The sequence below is a fragment of the Ornithorhynchus anatinus genome, chromosome 5, assembly GCF_004115215.2.
Source record: "Ornithorhynchus anatinus isolate Pmale09 chromosome 5, mOrnAna1.pri.v4, whole genome shotgun sequence".
Classification (NCBI taxonomy): domain Eukaryota; kingdom Metazoa; phylum Chordata; class Mammalia; order Monotremata; family Ornithorhynchidae; genus Ornithorhynchus; species Ornithorhynchus anatinus.
The window spans coordinates 59,480,199-59,496,993 of record NC_041732.1 but is presented as its reverse complement, the minus strand read 5'-3'; the positions used below and the strand labels follow the sequence as shown (position 1 = coordinate 59,496,993).

Below are 16,795 nucleotides of genomic sequence, written 5' to 3'. Positions count from 1 at the left end.
TTACAGTCTAAAGGGGTTGGGGGGGGGGGGGACGACACACACAGTCATCAACGAAAATAAATGACAGATGTGGACGTAAGTGCCGTGGGGCTGACGGCGGGGAGAACAAAAGGAGCAAGTCGGGGCGACACAGAAAGGAGTGGGAGAAGAGGAAAGGGGGGCTTAGTCTGGGAAGGCCTTCTGGGCAGTGCCACAGACACTGACCTTGGCTGGGACTCAATGCCCTCTCTTCCTTCAGAGGTCACCTGAACCAGGAGAGGGAGGGTGGCATGTGAGGGCTGGCCCAAGCCCAGGCCCGCCATTCTGTGGTGCGGCCTGGTCGTCCCGTACAGCCTTCTGGGTTAAAACCACACTACCTCAAATGCCCCAAACTAGTGAGACTGGTTCGGCTCCTCCTCCCCTCCCCACCGCCCCCACTCCCTCCCTCTGCTCTACCTCCTCTCCCTGCCCCACATCACGTGTGTGTATATAAGTACGTATTTATTCTTCTATTTATTTTAGTAATGATGTGTATATATGATGATGTTGGTATTTGTTAAGCGCTCACTATGAGCACAGCACTGTTCTAAGCGCTGGGGTGGATACAGGGTAATCGGGTTGACCCACGTGAGGCTCACAGTCTTCATCCCCATTTTGCAGATGAGGTAACTGAGGCCCAGACAAGTTAAGTGACTTGCCCACGGTCACACAGCCGACAAGAGGCAGAGCTGGGATTCGAAGCCATGACCTCTGACTCCCAAGCCCGGGCTCTTTCCACTGAGCCACGCTGCTTCAATTATATATCTATAATTCTATTTATTTATATCGATGCTATTGATACCTATTTGTTTTGTTGTCTGCCTTGCCCCTTCTAGCCTATGAGCCCGTCGTTGGGTAAGAACTGTCTCTATTTCTTGCCAAATTGTACTTTCCAAGTGCTTAATTCAGTGCTCTGCACACAGTAAGCATTCAATAAATACGACAGAATGAATGAATAATACTCCCAGGCCACAGTTCATCTGTCCATTTCCAACTGACTAGTCATTAACAGCCACATCATACAGACTAAAAGCCCATTTCACCCTGCCTTTCAAGGTCAGTCAACCGTATTTACTGAGTGCTTACTATGTACAGAGCACTGTACTATGCGCTTCAGAGAATACAGTTAATGGGGCACTTTCTAATCGATCAATGGGTGATATTTATTGACCTCTTTCCGTGTGCAAAGCACTGCATTAAGCACTTGGGAACAGAGTACAAGGAAACAGAGTCGGTGGACATATTCCCTGCCCAAAAGTTTTCCAACCATCTTCCTTCCAGCTTTTTGGATCTTCTATCTTCCCTTAGGGAAAAACAGTCAGGTAGCCACTCTTTAAAAATGGCCCGTGGTCAAGCATGGCACCACTTCACTATGTCAAGTGAGTTGCCTCTAACTGGCTTTTAAAAGCTTCCCCCCCCCCACAGGACTTTTTGGGCCCAAAGTATCAACAGTCAACGGAGCCGTCAAATGCCGACATGCAGCGGCAGCAGCAAAATAACCACCGGAAGTGGAAGTTCGGCAAGACATTTGATTAACCCCAAAGCTCAGAGCTAAAGTAGCTCGCTGTGGGCAGAGGGCGGGCCTACCAACTCTCTGGTACTGTACTCTCACAAGTGCTTAGTACAGTGCTCTGCACACAGTAAGCGCTCAACAGATACCACTAAGAGATCATCCAGCTGGGTGATAATCCAAGAGTTTAGGGGGCGGCAGGAACCGTGTGCTATTCGTTCCTTCAACCGTATTTACTGAGCGCTTACTAAGCGCTTGGAGAGTACAATCCAGCAGTTATCAATTGTAGTACAATTATCTCCTGGATACTTCCATCTCCACAGACTTGAGAATTGATTCCCTTCTCCGGGGTCTAAGACTGAATAAGAAAATTAAGCTTAAGGGTCTGAGCAGACTCTTTCCAGGGGGAGGGGAAGGACCAGGTGCTGTTTTTCAATCTGGAATCCAGGTAAGAAAGGTGCAGTTGACAACCAGTACAGACTCTGGCTTCCCTGGCTCCTGCAAACAAAATAATTCTAACGATAATTCTGGTATTTATTCAGCACTCGGTGGGTTCCAGGCACTGTACTAACTGCTGAGTAGATTAAAAGGTGATTGGGTTGGACACAGTCCCTATCCCTCATGGGGCTCACAGTCTTAATCCCCATTTTACAGATTTGAGGGAACTGAAGCACAGAGACGTGACCTGCCCAAAGTCACACAGCAGACAAGGGGCAGAGCCGACCACGTGGATGAGCTGACCTGAGAACCAGTTTCCTGAGGACCGGACTCAAGCCTTTCCTGTAACTGCATTTTAGACTGGAACTGTATTATCTGACAGTTTACCGCTCTTCAGGATGTGGGCGGGGAATGAGTCTGTTCGGGTACTCTCCCAAGTGCTTAGTACAGTGTAAGCGCTCTATAGATACCGTTGACTGAGAAGCAGCATGACCTAGTGGATAGAGCACAGGCCTGGGAGTAGGAAGGACCTGGGTTCTAATCCCAGCTCCATCACTTGTCCGCTGTGGGACTGTGGGCAAGTCACTTCACTTCCCCGGCCTCAGTTACCTCATCTGTAAAATGGGGACTAAGACCGAGGGCCCTATGTAGGCCAACCTGATTGGCTTCCATCTATCCCAGCACTTTGTACAGTGCCTGGCACATAGTAAGTGCTTAATAAATACCATGAAAAAAACCGATTGATGGCACGGGCATGGGCATTAACTACAACTCAAAGGCAGCAAACAGAATAAGCATACACGCCACACTTTGCTCCCCACATCCCTCCTTCCTCTAAGTAAGGCACCTCCACCATTCAAATGATTTTGTTCGAAGTGGCAGAACTTGGAATTCAGTTTGTAAATCACACAAAGCCACTACAGTGAGCATCGTGTCTACCAACTGCACTGCCCTCTCCCAACCACGCAGCACAGTGTCCTGCGAGCGCTCAACAGATACTATCGATTCAAAACACAGCCACCTTTTCAGACTTCCTCCACCCCGCGGAAGAGTATTTAGATGGATGAACTTATCAGTTCCCATTTCGGCTACCTCCTTAACCCACAAAGCCCCCGGAGGGAAAATCCTCTGGATGATGTGTCCGAACAGGGCTGCGGTTGAGACATTCTGGATAGGAAGGAAACGTGAGGCGTCCTGCCATCACCCAAACTATAATCAATGGATGGACTTTTTTTATCCATTTGCAGAAGATTCCCCTCCTCGTTTTCCCGGTGTGGAGATCAACTCCTCTCTCTAGCGCGGCCGCAAGCTGTCATCTGGCCAACACATTTCCTGGGGGAGGCCATACATCAGCTTCTGTCAGTTTCGCCTTTGGCTTCGCTCCCATCAAAAATCTTTCCGATCCATGTGGATCCCATCAACTTGACTATTTGATTTCCCTATCACCTACTCTCACCGTGTCATTTGAGATTTCGACACGGACATCCACTCGGCCACCTGTTCCTCCTCCTCTTCCATCGCCCGAATCTACCCGGCTCAAGGCTGTTCCTCTTCTTCCTCTCAAGCCCTGGGCCTTATCTCGCTCACTTGACACCGTCTGCTTAGGAGACACAAGCGGGCTCTCGATGAGCCCCCGTATCTCTGAGCTAAACAGCCACCGGACGGGGAGGAGATACTGGGTCGGGCTAAATCGTTTTCAGGCTGATGAGGCGAGGGGCGGATGAAAGGTGACATGACAAGCTGACAGCGTTCTAGGCTCGCTCCGTGCCCCATCTTGACTTCTCCCATCTGGTTTCCATCTGACCCATGCGGCTGTCCAGGTGGTTCCCATTTGCAGATTTAAGTCCCGACAGCTACACCAAAACAAAAGCTTGGGACGGCTGAACCTATTCGAGCAGAATCCGCACAATGTACGCTTGTGTGTCCCGGGGCAGACTTAGCGGGAGAGGAACGGAGGGGGTCAAACGCACCAACAGCCAATGGTAAGGGGGTCAGAGCGGGCTCTGAATGCTTCAGACCGCTGACGTCGGCCAAGAAAAAGAAACCTGATGAGCTAATTATAAGGAACAAATTTATTTTCGAGAGGACCGAGTAGGGGGTAGGCTCGTACTCATTTTCGTATCCAATCGGCGTGCTTGCCAAAACCTGACTGCCTCAAAACCGATTACCAGAGTGTCTGAGGTGAAGAAAGCACGGACTCTTGCCTCATCCTCACATGGAAGTCCTTATAAAACCCAACCCGTCACCATTACAACAGTTTCATTGAACTGGCACTGGGAGACAAGAGACTGATCCAAGATGGACTTGAAAGCTTTCACAACTTTTAGAACAGCGGGTACGTTTTCCAGATTTCCAAACAAATATCACAATTATTATTATTACCCAAGGTGTGTAACGTCCGTCCCCCGCTCTGGACTGCAAACTCTTTACGGGAGGGGAACATGTCTGTTAATTCTGTTGTATTGTACTCTCCCAAGCGCTCAGTAATAATAATGTTGGCATTTGTTAAGTGCTTACAATAGCAGAGCAGTGGTCTCTCTGATTACAGGGTAATCAGGTTGTTCCACGTGAGGCTCACAGTCTTAATCCCCATTTTACAGAAGGGGTAACTGAGGCACAGAGAAGTTAAGTGACTTGCCCACAGTCAGTGCTCGGCACGTAGTAAGTGCTCAATAAATATGATTGATTGATTGATATGGGCTTGGTTTTAGTTTACTCTTTCTGAACTTCAAAAACTCCTTTCTGTGCCTCAGTTCTGTAAATCTGGGAATATCTAGTGGTATCCTGAATTTCCCTCTTTACCGAGGGCCACAAAAGCACCTTAGTCCTATGGCCAGTAATCAGAGTAAGAGCCATTTTAAGCAGCTCAAAGCCCAACGCTTACTCTTTTATCTAATGCGTGTTTGGCGACTCATGTCTGATAATTTCTTCCAACAAATGAAAACCGCTCAAAGGCAGGGGCCATGTCTGCTGAAAGGTCTTAAGCACCTAAAAGACAAGCAATAAATCCTGTTGATGGTAATTCCCTCTCTCTCTTTTTTTTTTTTAATAAAAGTCAGTTTGAACCACCAAAGACTGAAGGGTAAGATTTGCTAATTCAGCTTCAAGAAGAAGGGAGAAGCAAAGTGTAGGAGGAAGTTATTACAGGAGATACTAACTTCCTCAAATGGCAGGGGAGTGATTAGGATGGGTTCTCGGCTCAGCAATAAACCCACTTCCAATTTGACTCAATGAATTTTTTTTAAAAAAAGTATCGTGTCCTGCAAAACCAGCATGATGGTTGAACTAGTACAGAGAGATCTTCCACTTCTAGAATACGGAAGAACAAGAAAGGGAAGGAGAAAGAGGAAGACAGAAAAGGGAAAAGATATAGTCGATCAGTTGTATTTATTGAGCGCTTACCGTGTGCACGGCATTGTACTGCGCACTTGGGAGAATACAATATAAGAGACACATTCCTTGCCTGCAACAACCTTATAGTCTAGCTTGGGTTTCGATCCAGCCAGAGGTCATGGGTTCGAATCCCGGCTCTGCCACTTGTCAGCTGTGTGACTTTAGGCAAGTCACTTAACTTCTCTGTTGCTCAGTTACCTCATCTGTAAAATGGGGGTTGACTGTGAGCCCCAAGTGGGACAACCTGATTACCTTGTATCTATCCCAGCGCTTAGAGCAGTGCTTGGCACATAGTAAGCACTTAACAAATACCGTCATTATTATTATTAGAGGGGGATACACACATTAATATAAATTATGGATGTGGACATAAGTGTGCCTCAGTTACCTCATATGTAAAAACGGAGATTAAGGCTGTGAGTCCCATGTGGGACAAGCTGATTACCTTCTGTCTACCCCAGGGCTTAGAATAGTGTTTGGCATATAGTAAGCACTTCGCAAATATCATCATCAAGTCAGGATGGCCTTGCCAATCCTTGGGCTTTGGGACCTATTTCTCCAACAGCTCCTCTAAGAGGTTTCTTACTGCTTCAGGATGAGTTGGGAGCCCGGCCCTCTAATTGGGACTGCACGCACGTTACCCTGTCAAGACCGGCAAAGATGTTCGGTGCAGTCAAGGGGCTCTTGAAGCAACAGGGCCTAGAGGAGAGACAGAGCAGGAGCCTGGGAGTCAGAAGGTCATGGGTTCTAATCCCAGCTCCGCCGCTTGTTCTGCTGCGTGACCTTGGGCAAGTCGCTTTACTCCTCTGGGCCTCAGTTCCCTCATCTGAAAAATGGGGATTAAGACTGTGAGCCCTAAGTGGGACAGGGATTGTGCCCAACCTGATTACCTCAGCACCTAGACCAGTTCCTGGCACACAGCACTCAAATGCCATAATTATTATTATGGAATAGGTAGTATTCCTGGAGAGTTAATTTGCATACAATCGTATTTACTAAGCGCTTACTGTGTGCAGAGCACTGTATTAAGCACTTGGGAAAGTAGACCGTAACGATATAACAGATACTTTCCCTGGCCACAACGAGCTTACAATCTAGAGGGGGAGACAGATGGTAATATAAATAAAATGACAGACATGGACAGAAGGGCTGTGGGGCTGGGACGGAGGGATGAATAAAGACAGCAAGTCAAGGCGAGACAGAAGGGAGTGGGAGAAGAGTAGATAAAGAGAGCAGATTGATTCCTACTTTGGATGCTAAATAATCACTGGATGCTCAAGAATCACAATTCTACCTAGCATCCTGGAGTACAATAGTCTTTAACAAAGCTCTCTTAATAGAAAATCCCTTTTCTTCCCCCCACTGGTATTTGTCAAGCACTTACTATGGGCTAGGCACTCGACTAAGTGTTTGGGTAGATGCAAGCTTATCACGCTGGACAGAATCCATGTCCCACAGGGGGCTCACAATCTTAATCCCCATTTTACAAATGAGGTAACTGAGGTACAGAGAAGTTAAGTGACTTGACCAGTGAATGGCAATAATAATAGTAGTAGAACTTTTGAAGCACTTATTATGTACCAAGCTTTGTTCTAAGCACTGGGGTAGGTACAAGTTTATCAGGTTGGACACAGTCCCTGTCTCACATGGGACCCACAGTTTAACTAGGAGGTAGGAGTAAGTCCCGAATTTGCAGACGAGGTAACTGAGGCACAGAGAAGTTAAGTGACTTGCCCGTGGTTAAATAGCAGTCGCGCAGCAGAGCCGGGATTAAAACCTCGATCCTCCGACTCCCAGGCCCGTGCTCTTTCCACGGCGCCACGGTGCTTCTCCAAAATGAGCAAGGAAATACAAAAACATTGATTTCATATACTTTACTGTCTCAGTACTCCCTGATGGGAGAGTAAATTGACATCTTGGGAAGGTTACTTCATCACATACAACATCGGTTCAAAGCTACATAAAAGGCATCAAACTTTGGGGCAAGCTCTGGACACAGAAAAAACTTGCAAATCCAGGGAGGAGCAAAACTTCAGAGTGCAAGTCCTTTGGCGTGAGGTACAGAGAGAGGCCCCTCTCAGGGTCGCATCTGGAGAGTGTCCAGTAGTCTACCAGTCTCGATTATGGGAGGAGGAGTCAAGCAGAGGCCTGTCCATTCCATTCCCAGCTTGGGCAGTGGCTTGTGAGTGGAAGGCAATCTGCTACAAACTCACACGTGCTGGGCAGCAGCGGCACGGGAGAGAGTCGAGCGTGGAGACAAGTTTATTGTGAGGAAGGAGGTACTGGTCAACCCCTTCCGCATTTTGACCAAGAAAACTCCATGGATCCACTACCAGGACGACCGCAGATGGAGGTGGGACGTTCTGGGAGAGATGTGTCCGTGGCGTCGCTATGGGTCGGAGACGACTCGACGGCATAATACGGAACAAGACCCAGAGAGGGCCTCATCCTCAACGGTGCAAGTCACACTTGACAGATGGTTGAAAGACTGATTTCCCTCGCTGCAGGGTTTCTTGTAAAGAGGAAGTAGCCTTCGACCCTCTTTAGCAGTCCTGAGGTAGCATATATGACATCCTATAGCTTTTTTGGTGATGGGTAAGTCTTGATTTGGTAGAGGCCAGTATAGCCCAAAGCAAATAAGGCCCGACGAACCTTAGGAGAGCAGATCCTTCATGCCAATTTTTGAGGATGTGATAAATAATTTGGATCTCAGGGCAAACAGAACTTCTAAACCTTGGGCACTTGCCTGGACTTTTCTTCCGCTACACTCTAATTTTGTTGTGGACAGAGAATGTGCCTACCAACTCTGTTGAGGAGTACTCTCCCGAGCGCTTAGTACTGTGCTCTGCACACAGTAAGCACTCAATAAACAGCATTCGCTGATCGAGTCGACAGACGGGACATTGAGGAAATGGACAGAGGGCTTCAAAAGGCACCACTAAAATCAACATCTTCATGAAAAAAGGGTGAGAGCTGGTTGTAGGAAACTATTGGGTTTTTTGATAACTCCATTATCAGATAGATCCCAGTCAGAGTAGAGAAGAATATCCTTAAACCAACCGCCCCCTCAACCTCAACATATCTAGACCGAAGACTCTAGACCGTAAACTCCCTGTGGGCAGGGCCGGTATCTACTGACTCTGATAGACTGTAAGCCGGTCACTGGGCAGGGATTGTCTCTATCTGTTGCCAAATTGTACATTCCAAGCGCTTAGTACAGTGCTCTGCACATAGTAAGCACTCAGTAAATACTATTGAATTAATATTGTATCCTCTCCCCAGCACTTAGTACAGCGCTCTGCACAGAGTAAAAGCATTCAAATACCATTGATGGATTAACTGATGCAACCTCAGACAAAATGCAGTAGAGCAGGACACTGCAAGAGACATGCAGCGAGCGAGACCGAAAGCTATTACTAAACACATTTGGCTGTCCTGAGAAATTCTCTAAGACCCCAAAGCCACTCCGCAACAATATGGCCGTTAAAAAGTTGAATCGACGGATGGGATTTATTGAGAATCAACCAGGTCACCACACAGTTAAAAAGACACAATCTCCCCAGCCAGTGGGGAAACAGACACGGAATCACCGACATTTAGAAAAGAAAAATGGACGTGTAAGTGAATGAGTGCTTTAAAAGTAGGGTTATAGTAAGACAATATTTACTCAAGTGCTAGTGTGAGAGCACAGCGCCTAAGAGCATTTGTTGGCAGAGACGTGCTGAAGTGGTATTTCATTGTGCTGCTGCATAGAAGCAGCACGATCTGGTGGATAGAGCACGGGCCTAGGCGGCAGAAGGACCTGGGTTCAATCCCAACTCCACCACGTCTCGGCCGCGTCACCTTGGGGAAGTCACATCTCTTCTCTGTGGCTCAGTTATCTCATCTGTAAAATGGGGATTAAGACGGGGTACCCCATGGGGGGTAGGGACGGTGTATCTACCCCAGCACTCAGTACACTGCTTGACGCATAGTAAGTGCTTAACGAAGACCATCATTATGATTATTATTTCTCCTAAACACTTGGAATGTACAATGCTCTGCACATAGTGGGTGCTGAGTCTCATGGTGTAGTAGATAGAGCACGGGCCTGGGAGTCAGAAGGTCATGAGTTCTATTCCCGGCTTCACCACTTGCCTGCTGTGTGACGTTGGGTAAGCCGCTTTACTTCTCTGTACATCCGTCACCTCATCCGTAAAATGGGGATTGAGATGTGAGCCCCACGTGGGACAGGGCTGCGTCCGACCCGATTTGCTTGTATTCGCTCCAGTGCTTAAAACACTGCCTGGCACATAGTAACCACTTAATAAATATCACAATTATTATTACTATTACTACTACTAATAATAGTACATACTATTGACTGATTGATTGGTAGCTGGGGCATATGATTTAGGGAAGAGAACTCTTGGAAGATGGGGAGAGCTGTGGCCTGGTGGATTTGAAGGGGGAAGTTCCAGCCAAGAGGAAGGATGTGAACAAAGGACTGGAGGCCCAGTGGGTAGAGTAGCTTGAAATGAACACAGAATGCAAGCTGGGGTAAACTGGGAGAAAAGAGTGGATTCTTAAAAGGGAGAGACCCAAGGGTCCGGAGGTTCTGCTCAAAGCAGAAAGGGATGGGTGATCAATCAGTGGTATTTACTAGGCACTTACCGTGTGCAGAACCCTGGACTAAGCGCTCGGGAGAGTACCATTCAACAGAGTTGGTACGTGTTCCCTGCTCACTACACATCACTAAACTGTATGCGGACTGTGGGCAAGAAATGTGTCTGTTTTTTTGTTATACTGTAGTTTCCCAAGCACTTAGTACAGAGCTTTCACACACAGAAAGCGCTCAGTGCGACTGAGCAAATGAACGAGCTTACAGTCTAGAGGATCTGCAACCACCGAAGCCCTGCTTTCGGTGTTGTTTTCCCCATCTCCGTCACGTTAAACGGGGCTGCCCAGTCTTATCTAACTGAGCGACCATAACAAAAGATGCAACAAATGATGCAAAAGCAAGCTGATGGTCAGGAATTTTTTGTTTCCATGAGAAGCAATCGGGAGCCGGGAGCCACAGGAAACTTCGGAGCTGCAGAGAAGTAAAGTGCTCCGCTCATCTTTTCTTAAAACAAGGATGCGCATGGCTGGAAGAGATGTGAAAAGCTTTACAGAATCACGTCATAGCATTGTGACTACAGACTGACAATAAGCCTACACAATTTCAGAGTTACGTGCCAGGCCCCACCAGGGAAACCCTGCACACAATAAAAGATTTTCTTAGGCAACCAAGATCTGAATGCTAGTACCAAATTCAGCCACCCAGGCATTCGATCCATGGTATTTATTGAGCACTCACTGTGTGCAGATCACCGGACTAAGCGCTTGGGAGAGTGCAACACAAAGACAGAACAGACACATTCCCTGCCCACAACGAGCTTGCAGTCTAGAGGCGATCAATAGTATTTATTGAGCATTTACTGTGTGCAGAACACTGTGCTAAGTGCGTGGGAGAGGCCCCATAAAAGAGTTGATAGATACGTTCCCTGTCCCTGTAAGCCCGATGTGGGCAGGGAATGTGTTTATTGTTGTATTGTACCTCACCTGTAAAATGGCGATTAAGAGCACGAGCCCTGTGTGGGACAGGGACTGTGTCCAACCTGCCTAACTTGAATCTACCCCAGTGCTTAGAACAGTGCCTGGCACATAATAAGTGCTTACCAAGTACCATAATTATTATTATTATTATTGTTGCTGTCCCCTTCCCCTCTCCCACAGCCACCTGTGCTTCCTCGGCCTCGCTTCCAGCCTGCCCTGTGCCAGACGGAAGGACGCCAGCATGAACAATCTTGAGGCCACCACACCATTCATTTATTCAATCATATTTATTGAGTGCTTACTGCGTGCAGAGCACTGTACTAAATGCTTGGGAAAATACACTTCGGCAATAATGTACAGCACTGGACGACAGGGGCAGTTAATACAGCTGCAGTCGCTCGGATTATTGGACTCTGAGTCACGAGGAGCCTGAAATCCTGCTCTTGTAATAATAATCATAACGATGACAGTGGTTAAGCACTTATTATGTGCCAAGCACTGTTCTAAACGCTCAAATAGATACAAACTAATCAGGCTGGATACAGTCCCCGTCCCCCATGGGGCTCACAGTCTTAATCCCCATTTTACAGATGGGGAGGTCCAGAGAAGTGAAGTCAAGTGACATTCCCAAGGGCACACAGCAGGCAAGTGGCTGAGCTGGGATTAGAACCCAGGTCCTTCTGACTCCCAGGCCCATTTAATAATAATGATGGCATTTGTTAAGCGCTTACTATGTGCCAAGCACTGTTCTAAGCGCTAGGGGAAATACAAGGTAATCAGGTTGCCCCACGTGGGGTTCACATTCTTAATCCCCATTTTACAGATGAAGTAACGGAGGCACAGAGAAGTTAAGTGACTTGCCCAAAGTCACACAGCTGACAAGTGCCGGAGCCGGGATTAGAACCCACGACCTCTGATTCCCAAGCCCGTGCTCTTTCTTCTGAGCCACGCTGCTTCTCCATTTGCTATCCATTAGACCACTCTGCTTTCAGCCACAGTACCTGACTTCCCTTTCTCTCTTTATTCTTTATATTTTCTTTGTATTTGTCCTTTACGGTGTTTTTGTGCTTGTTTCGTCTTTTCTTATACATCTATCACAAGCCCACTTTTAAGACTGAGAGCCCCATGTGGGACAGGCACTGTGTCCAACCAGATTTTCTTTTAACTCAGTGCTTAGTAAAATGTCTGGCACATAATAAGCACAAAGCAAATACCACAATTATCATTATCAGTTCTCATCTTATTCTTAGGTGGAGAGTCCCTTTGGGATCAGACTCTGTTTAATTTTCTGCACAGAGTAAACACTCTAAAAAAACTCTAAATATCTAAATATCTAAAATACTCTAAAAATAATGATTGATTGCTTCTCACCCATTTTTTTTTTCAGTGCTCAGTACCCCGCTTTGCACACAGTAAGCATTTCACACTACTGCTTTACTTAGGTAAAATGGAATATGCTCCAAAAGAATTAAGAAAAAAATGACTCCAAGAAAAACTAAACCATTTCTGGAGAGGCGGGGATAAATTAAGCTTGGGAATTATTAAGTGTGAATTCAAGCAAATGGAACAACGTGTGTTTGTTCCTCTTGGCTGCGCTGTGATAAGAGGAGCTAATAAGGGTCATTATGTGGGCTGCTGCCCAGATCTTTTGAGGACTTTTATCCAGGAAATGGCATAATGACCAGCATTCCTGACTATTACTTAGAGATTAACTCCGTGGAAAGGGGCTGCATTTAAACCTACAAAAGGCAGGAAGTTCCAGCAAGAAGCCTGACACCTTGCCCTTTCCTCAAGCTCGGCAGGAGGCTAGCAACCCAAGACCAATTAGAAGACTAAAGAGCAAAGGGAGGAGTCTAGGAACTAAGTGGCCTCCTTCATTTTGAATTTCCTGGGTTTTACAGCTAATTAGGCCACTTGGCAGTAATGTAAATGATCAGATTTTTCAATCCCCCCAGTTGAAGATGAAGATGGCATAGAGGATTCTCCTATCCCCCAAGGACCCCTAGCACAGCAGATAATATTACAGGTTTCTTTTGGACTAAGTAGAAACCCCAAATTCCCCAAACAATGACAGCCAGGGCCACTTGGAAGAGATTAGTGTTAATGAGAATAATAATACAATCATGGTATTTGTTAAGTGCTTACTATGTGTCAAGCACTGTTCTAAATTCCTAGGTGCATACATGTTAATCAGGTCCAACACAGGGCTCGATGTCTAAGCAGGAGGGAGAACGGACATTGACTCCCCATTTTACAGGGGAGGAAACTGAGGCACAAGCAGTTAAGTGACTCCCCAAAGAAAAAGAGCAAACAGGCAGTGAAAGCTGGGATTGGAAACCCAGGTCCTTTAAATCCCAAGCCTGTGCTCTTTCCATTAGGCCAATGACTCTTAATGCTGAATTATTGTGCAGTTTGTCTACATGCACTCTTTTTTTTTTTACACAAGAAAAGGGAAATCAGGTATTTAATCCCCATTTTATCCCCATTTCACAGATGATGATGAAGTTGAGCGACTTATCCAAATTTACACACCTAGCAAATGCCAGAGCCGGAATTACGACCAGGTCATCTGACTCCCAGGCCCAAGCTCTTTCCACTAAGTCACATTGCTTCTATAGTGAGTCCTTTTTTTTTAATGATCTTTAAAGCGTTTACTACTTGCCAAACACTGTACCAAGCCCTGGGGTAGATACAAGCTAATCAGCCTGGACACGGTCCCTGTCCCACCTGGGGCTCACAGTCTTAATCTCCATTTTACAGATGAGGTAACTGAGGCCCAGAGAAGTTAGGTGATTTGCCCAAGATCACACGGCAGACAAGTTGCGGAGCCGGGTTTGGAACCCAGGTCCTCTGACTCCTAGGTCCATGCTCTTTCCACTAGGCTAGGCTGCTTCCTTGGTGAGAGCTGGTCCAACAGCCCATGAGTGATTAAACCACAAGCTCTGCTCTCTAATTTAGAGCCTTCACTAATAACACGCTCCAGTATCTCAAAGTGAAAGAGTACACTGGGTTTATACTGGTTAAAATGCACTGCCCTCTGGGGAAACAGGTATAGAAAAACCTTACTTAGTTCTCTTGTTGTACCTGATGGGCCAAATTAAACTAAATGCAGTGGGAGGTTCATTTCAGGAGGAAGAAAAGTTCCAGAAGAGGGAAATGTGTAACGCAACACCTTCTTAGCAGGTGATTTTACGCTTGAACATAACTTTTGCAATACCCGGATCGATTCTGGCCTTAGATGGCTAAAGTGTTAGGAGAATAAAGAAACCTGAAACGAGGGAGGAAAAATAATTTCCTTTTAGAGGGAACGTCAAGGGGCAATCTGAATGTCACTGGCCTGGTGGCCTACTGGCCTAGAGGAGTCGACTTGGGCCCGTCTGACTCTTGTTTTGAAGAAATCCCTCTGTCTCGGGGCTGGAGTGGATTTGGGAACCCCTCTCCTGCCCCTGGCTCATTCACTAGGAGGAAAAGCAGCATGGCCTAGTGGACAGAGCACAGGCCTGGAAGTTAGAAGAACTCGGGTTCTAATCCCCACTCTGCCACATATCTGCTGTGTGACCTTGGGTTGGTCATTTTACTTCTCTGTGCTTCAATTACCTCATCTGTAAAATGGGGATTCAGTTCGTGAGTCCCACGTGGGACAGGGACTGTGTCCAACCTGATTAAGTTGCATCTACCTCAGCGCTTGGTACATTGTCTAGCACATAAGTGCTTAAATAATTTTTTTTTATAAAAAAAGGCTCACTATAGAAGCAGTGTGGCCGAGTGGAAAGAGCAGGGGCCTGGGAGTCAGAGGACCTGGGTTGTAATCACTACCTTCAAGAACCTCTGCATTTGCCAAGAATTCCAGCATTCTGACCAGATCACCAAGCAGAAGACAAGGTGAGTGAAGTGAACAGGAGAAGGAGTCACTGAGGGAAGAAAAGGCAGAAAGCGGCTCTGAATCCATCCTTCCTACTATACCGATAACCACTGACAAACACTTATAAAAAGCCCACGGGACTGAAAATTAACCCTATTTTCCCATTTTCTTCATGACTTAGGAGAAGTAATTTCATTAAAGACAATGACGTCCAAACAATGCAACTGTAATGCTAGGCAAGATTTTACTATAGACCTTACCTCTGTCAAGGGCCCCTCTCCTGATTAATTCTCAAATTCTCAAAAGCAAAGGTGTTGCTAAAAATGGCAGGGACTTAACCGCTTGGTGAAAATAGAAAAACTTGGAGATTTTAAAAGACGGTGAAGAAACTTCCCGATCTCAAGCCAACATCTCTGCCTGGCTTGATGATGCTCTAAATAATTACTGGTTTCTCTGTCTAACTGTGCCCGACTGGCAAAATTTATGCACAAACTTATCAAAGCCGGGACTAACTTTGAATGAGTTTCTCTCTCAAGCAGATACCATAAATTGAGAATGTCTGGATTTAGGATGATCCTAAGAGTCGCAGATCTACTAAACAAAAAAACTTTGTTCCTGATAGCGCCAGACACCGTTAACTTCACCTCACTTTAACCCTTCAGGAGGAAAGTGGGGAAACTCAGGAATCCATCACTAATCAGATCAATCAATGGGATTTATCAAACACTTATGTGCAGAGCCCTGTACTGAGAGAGAGAGAGAGAGAGAGAGAGAGTACAATACAGCAAGATTAGCAGACACGTTTTCTGCCAATAACAAACAGAAGAGAGATCCACCATATTTCACCACGGAACTTTATTACAAGAAAACTGGCATGGTGATGACCAGGTCGAAACTAAAAACCAAAATTATTCTATTTCCGGCTGGTGGGTTAGGGCCTGGAAGAGATGGGTGATATTTTGTGGAGATGGGCGACATTTTGTGGGACATAATTATATGAGCAACAATAGCTACTTCCCTCTCAGGATGCATTTTCTTACACACGCCCAACCACATCACCCAACTTCACTAAAATCTAGCAAGTCACTAACAAACAGTAGTGGCCTAAGGATAAATGAGAAGATGGAGGTTATTTTTTGGTGAGAGGAGGGAGCAGAAGAGAAAATTCTGTCAATGTCCACAGTCTATATCAGGTTTTTAAGTGCTTTATTTCACTTTAGACATTTACCTCAGAAAAAACCGTGTGCCTAGGAGTCAAGAGGATCTGGATTCTAATCCCGGCTCTGCCACTAGCCTGCAGTGAAGTCCTTGGGTAAGTCACAACTTCCCATGTGAAATAGGGATTCAGCAGTAAGACTGTGAGCCCCATGTGGGACAGGAACTGTGATCGACCTGATTAACTTGTACCTACCCCAGCGTTTAGAATAATGCTTGACACACAGTATAGTAAGTGCTTAACAAATACCATTTAATAAAAATTGTTAAAAAACTGGCTATTTCATCATTGGATGCCACAGAGGCGAAAAAATAATAGGCAGAATGACAATGAGCACACAATAATCAGTCAATCAATGAATGGTATTTATCGAAAGCTTTCTGGTGCAAAGCACTGTATTAAGTGCTTGGGAGAGTACAGTATAACAGAGTTGCTAGACAGTTCCCCTGCCCACATGTTTACAGTCTTGAGGAGGAGCCTATAGTCTACAATCATAAAGGCAGACATGAATCCACTCCCAGTTGCCATTTTTTTTCCTCCACAGGCCAAATTTGCTTGGTTTAATAGGAAGGCAGAGGATCAGAACACTCCCGTGTCTTCACTTCTGATTCTCAAGGGAGATTTTGACCCCAATCTCCAGCTGGTGAAATTTCATGCCCAACTTCTGAGTCTAATCCCTAGGAAAACTGGGCTACCGCAATGACAGTTCCCAATACAGCTCCCTACAACACACAGGATTTGGGCAATGAGAGATTCCAGGTTAGTCTAGAAGTTGTTCCAG

The 16,795-nt window shown here is 46.1% G+C and overlaps 1 protein-coding gene and 1 non-coding gene across 2 annotated transcripts in view; one reads left to right on the top strand and one right to left on the bottom strand.

Annotated features, from left to right (window-relative positions):
* The window catches only part of CAPZB (capping actin protein of muscle Z-line subunit beta), a 186,373-nt gene that overhangs the window by 136,097 nt on the left and 33,481 nt on the right, over window positions 1-16,795 (bottom strand). The window lies entirely within an intron of this gene.
* LOC114812393 lies at window positions 7,431-7,568 on the top strand. The gene has a single exon (XR_003760047.1). It is a non-coding gene; the product is annotated as a small nucleolar RNA SNORA7 (small nucleolar RNA).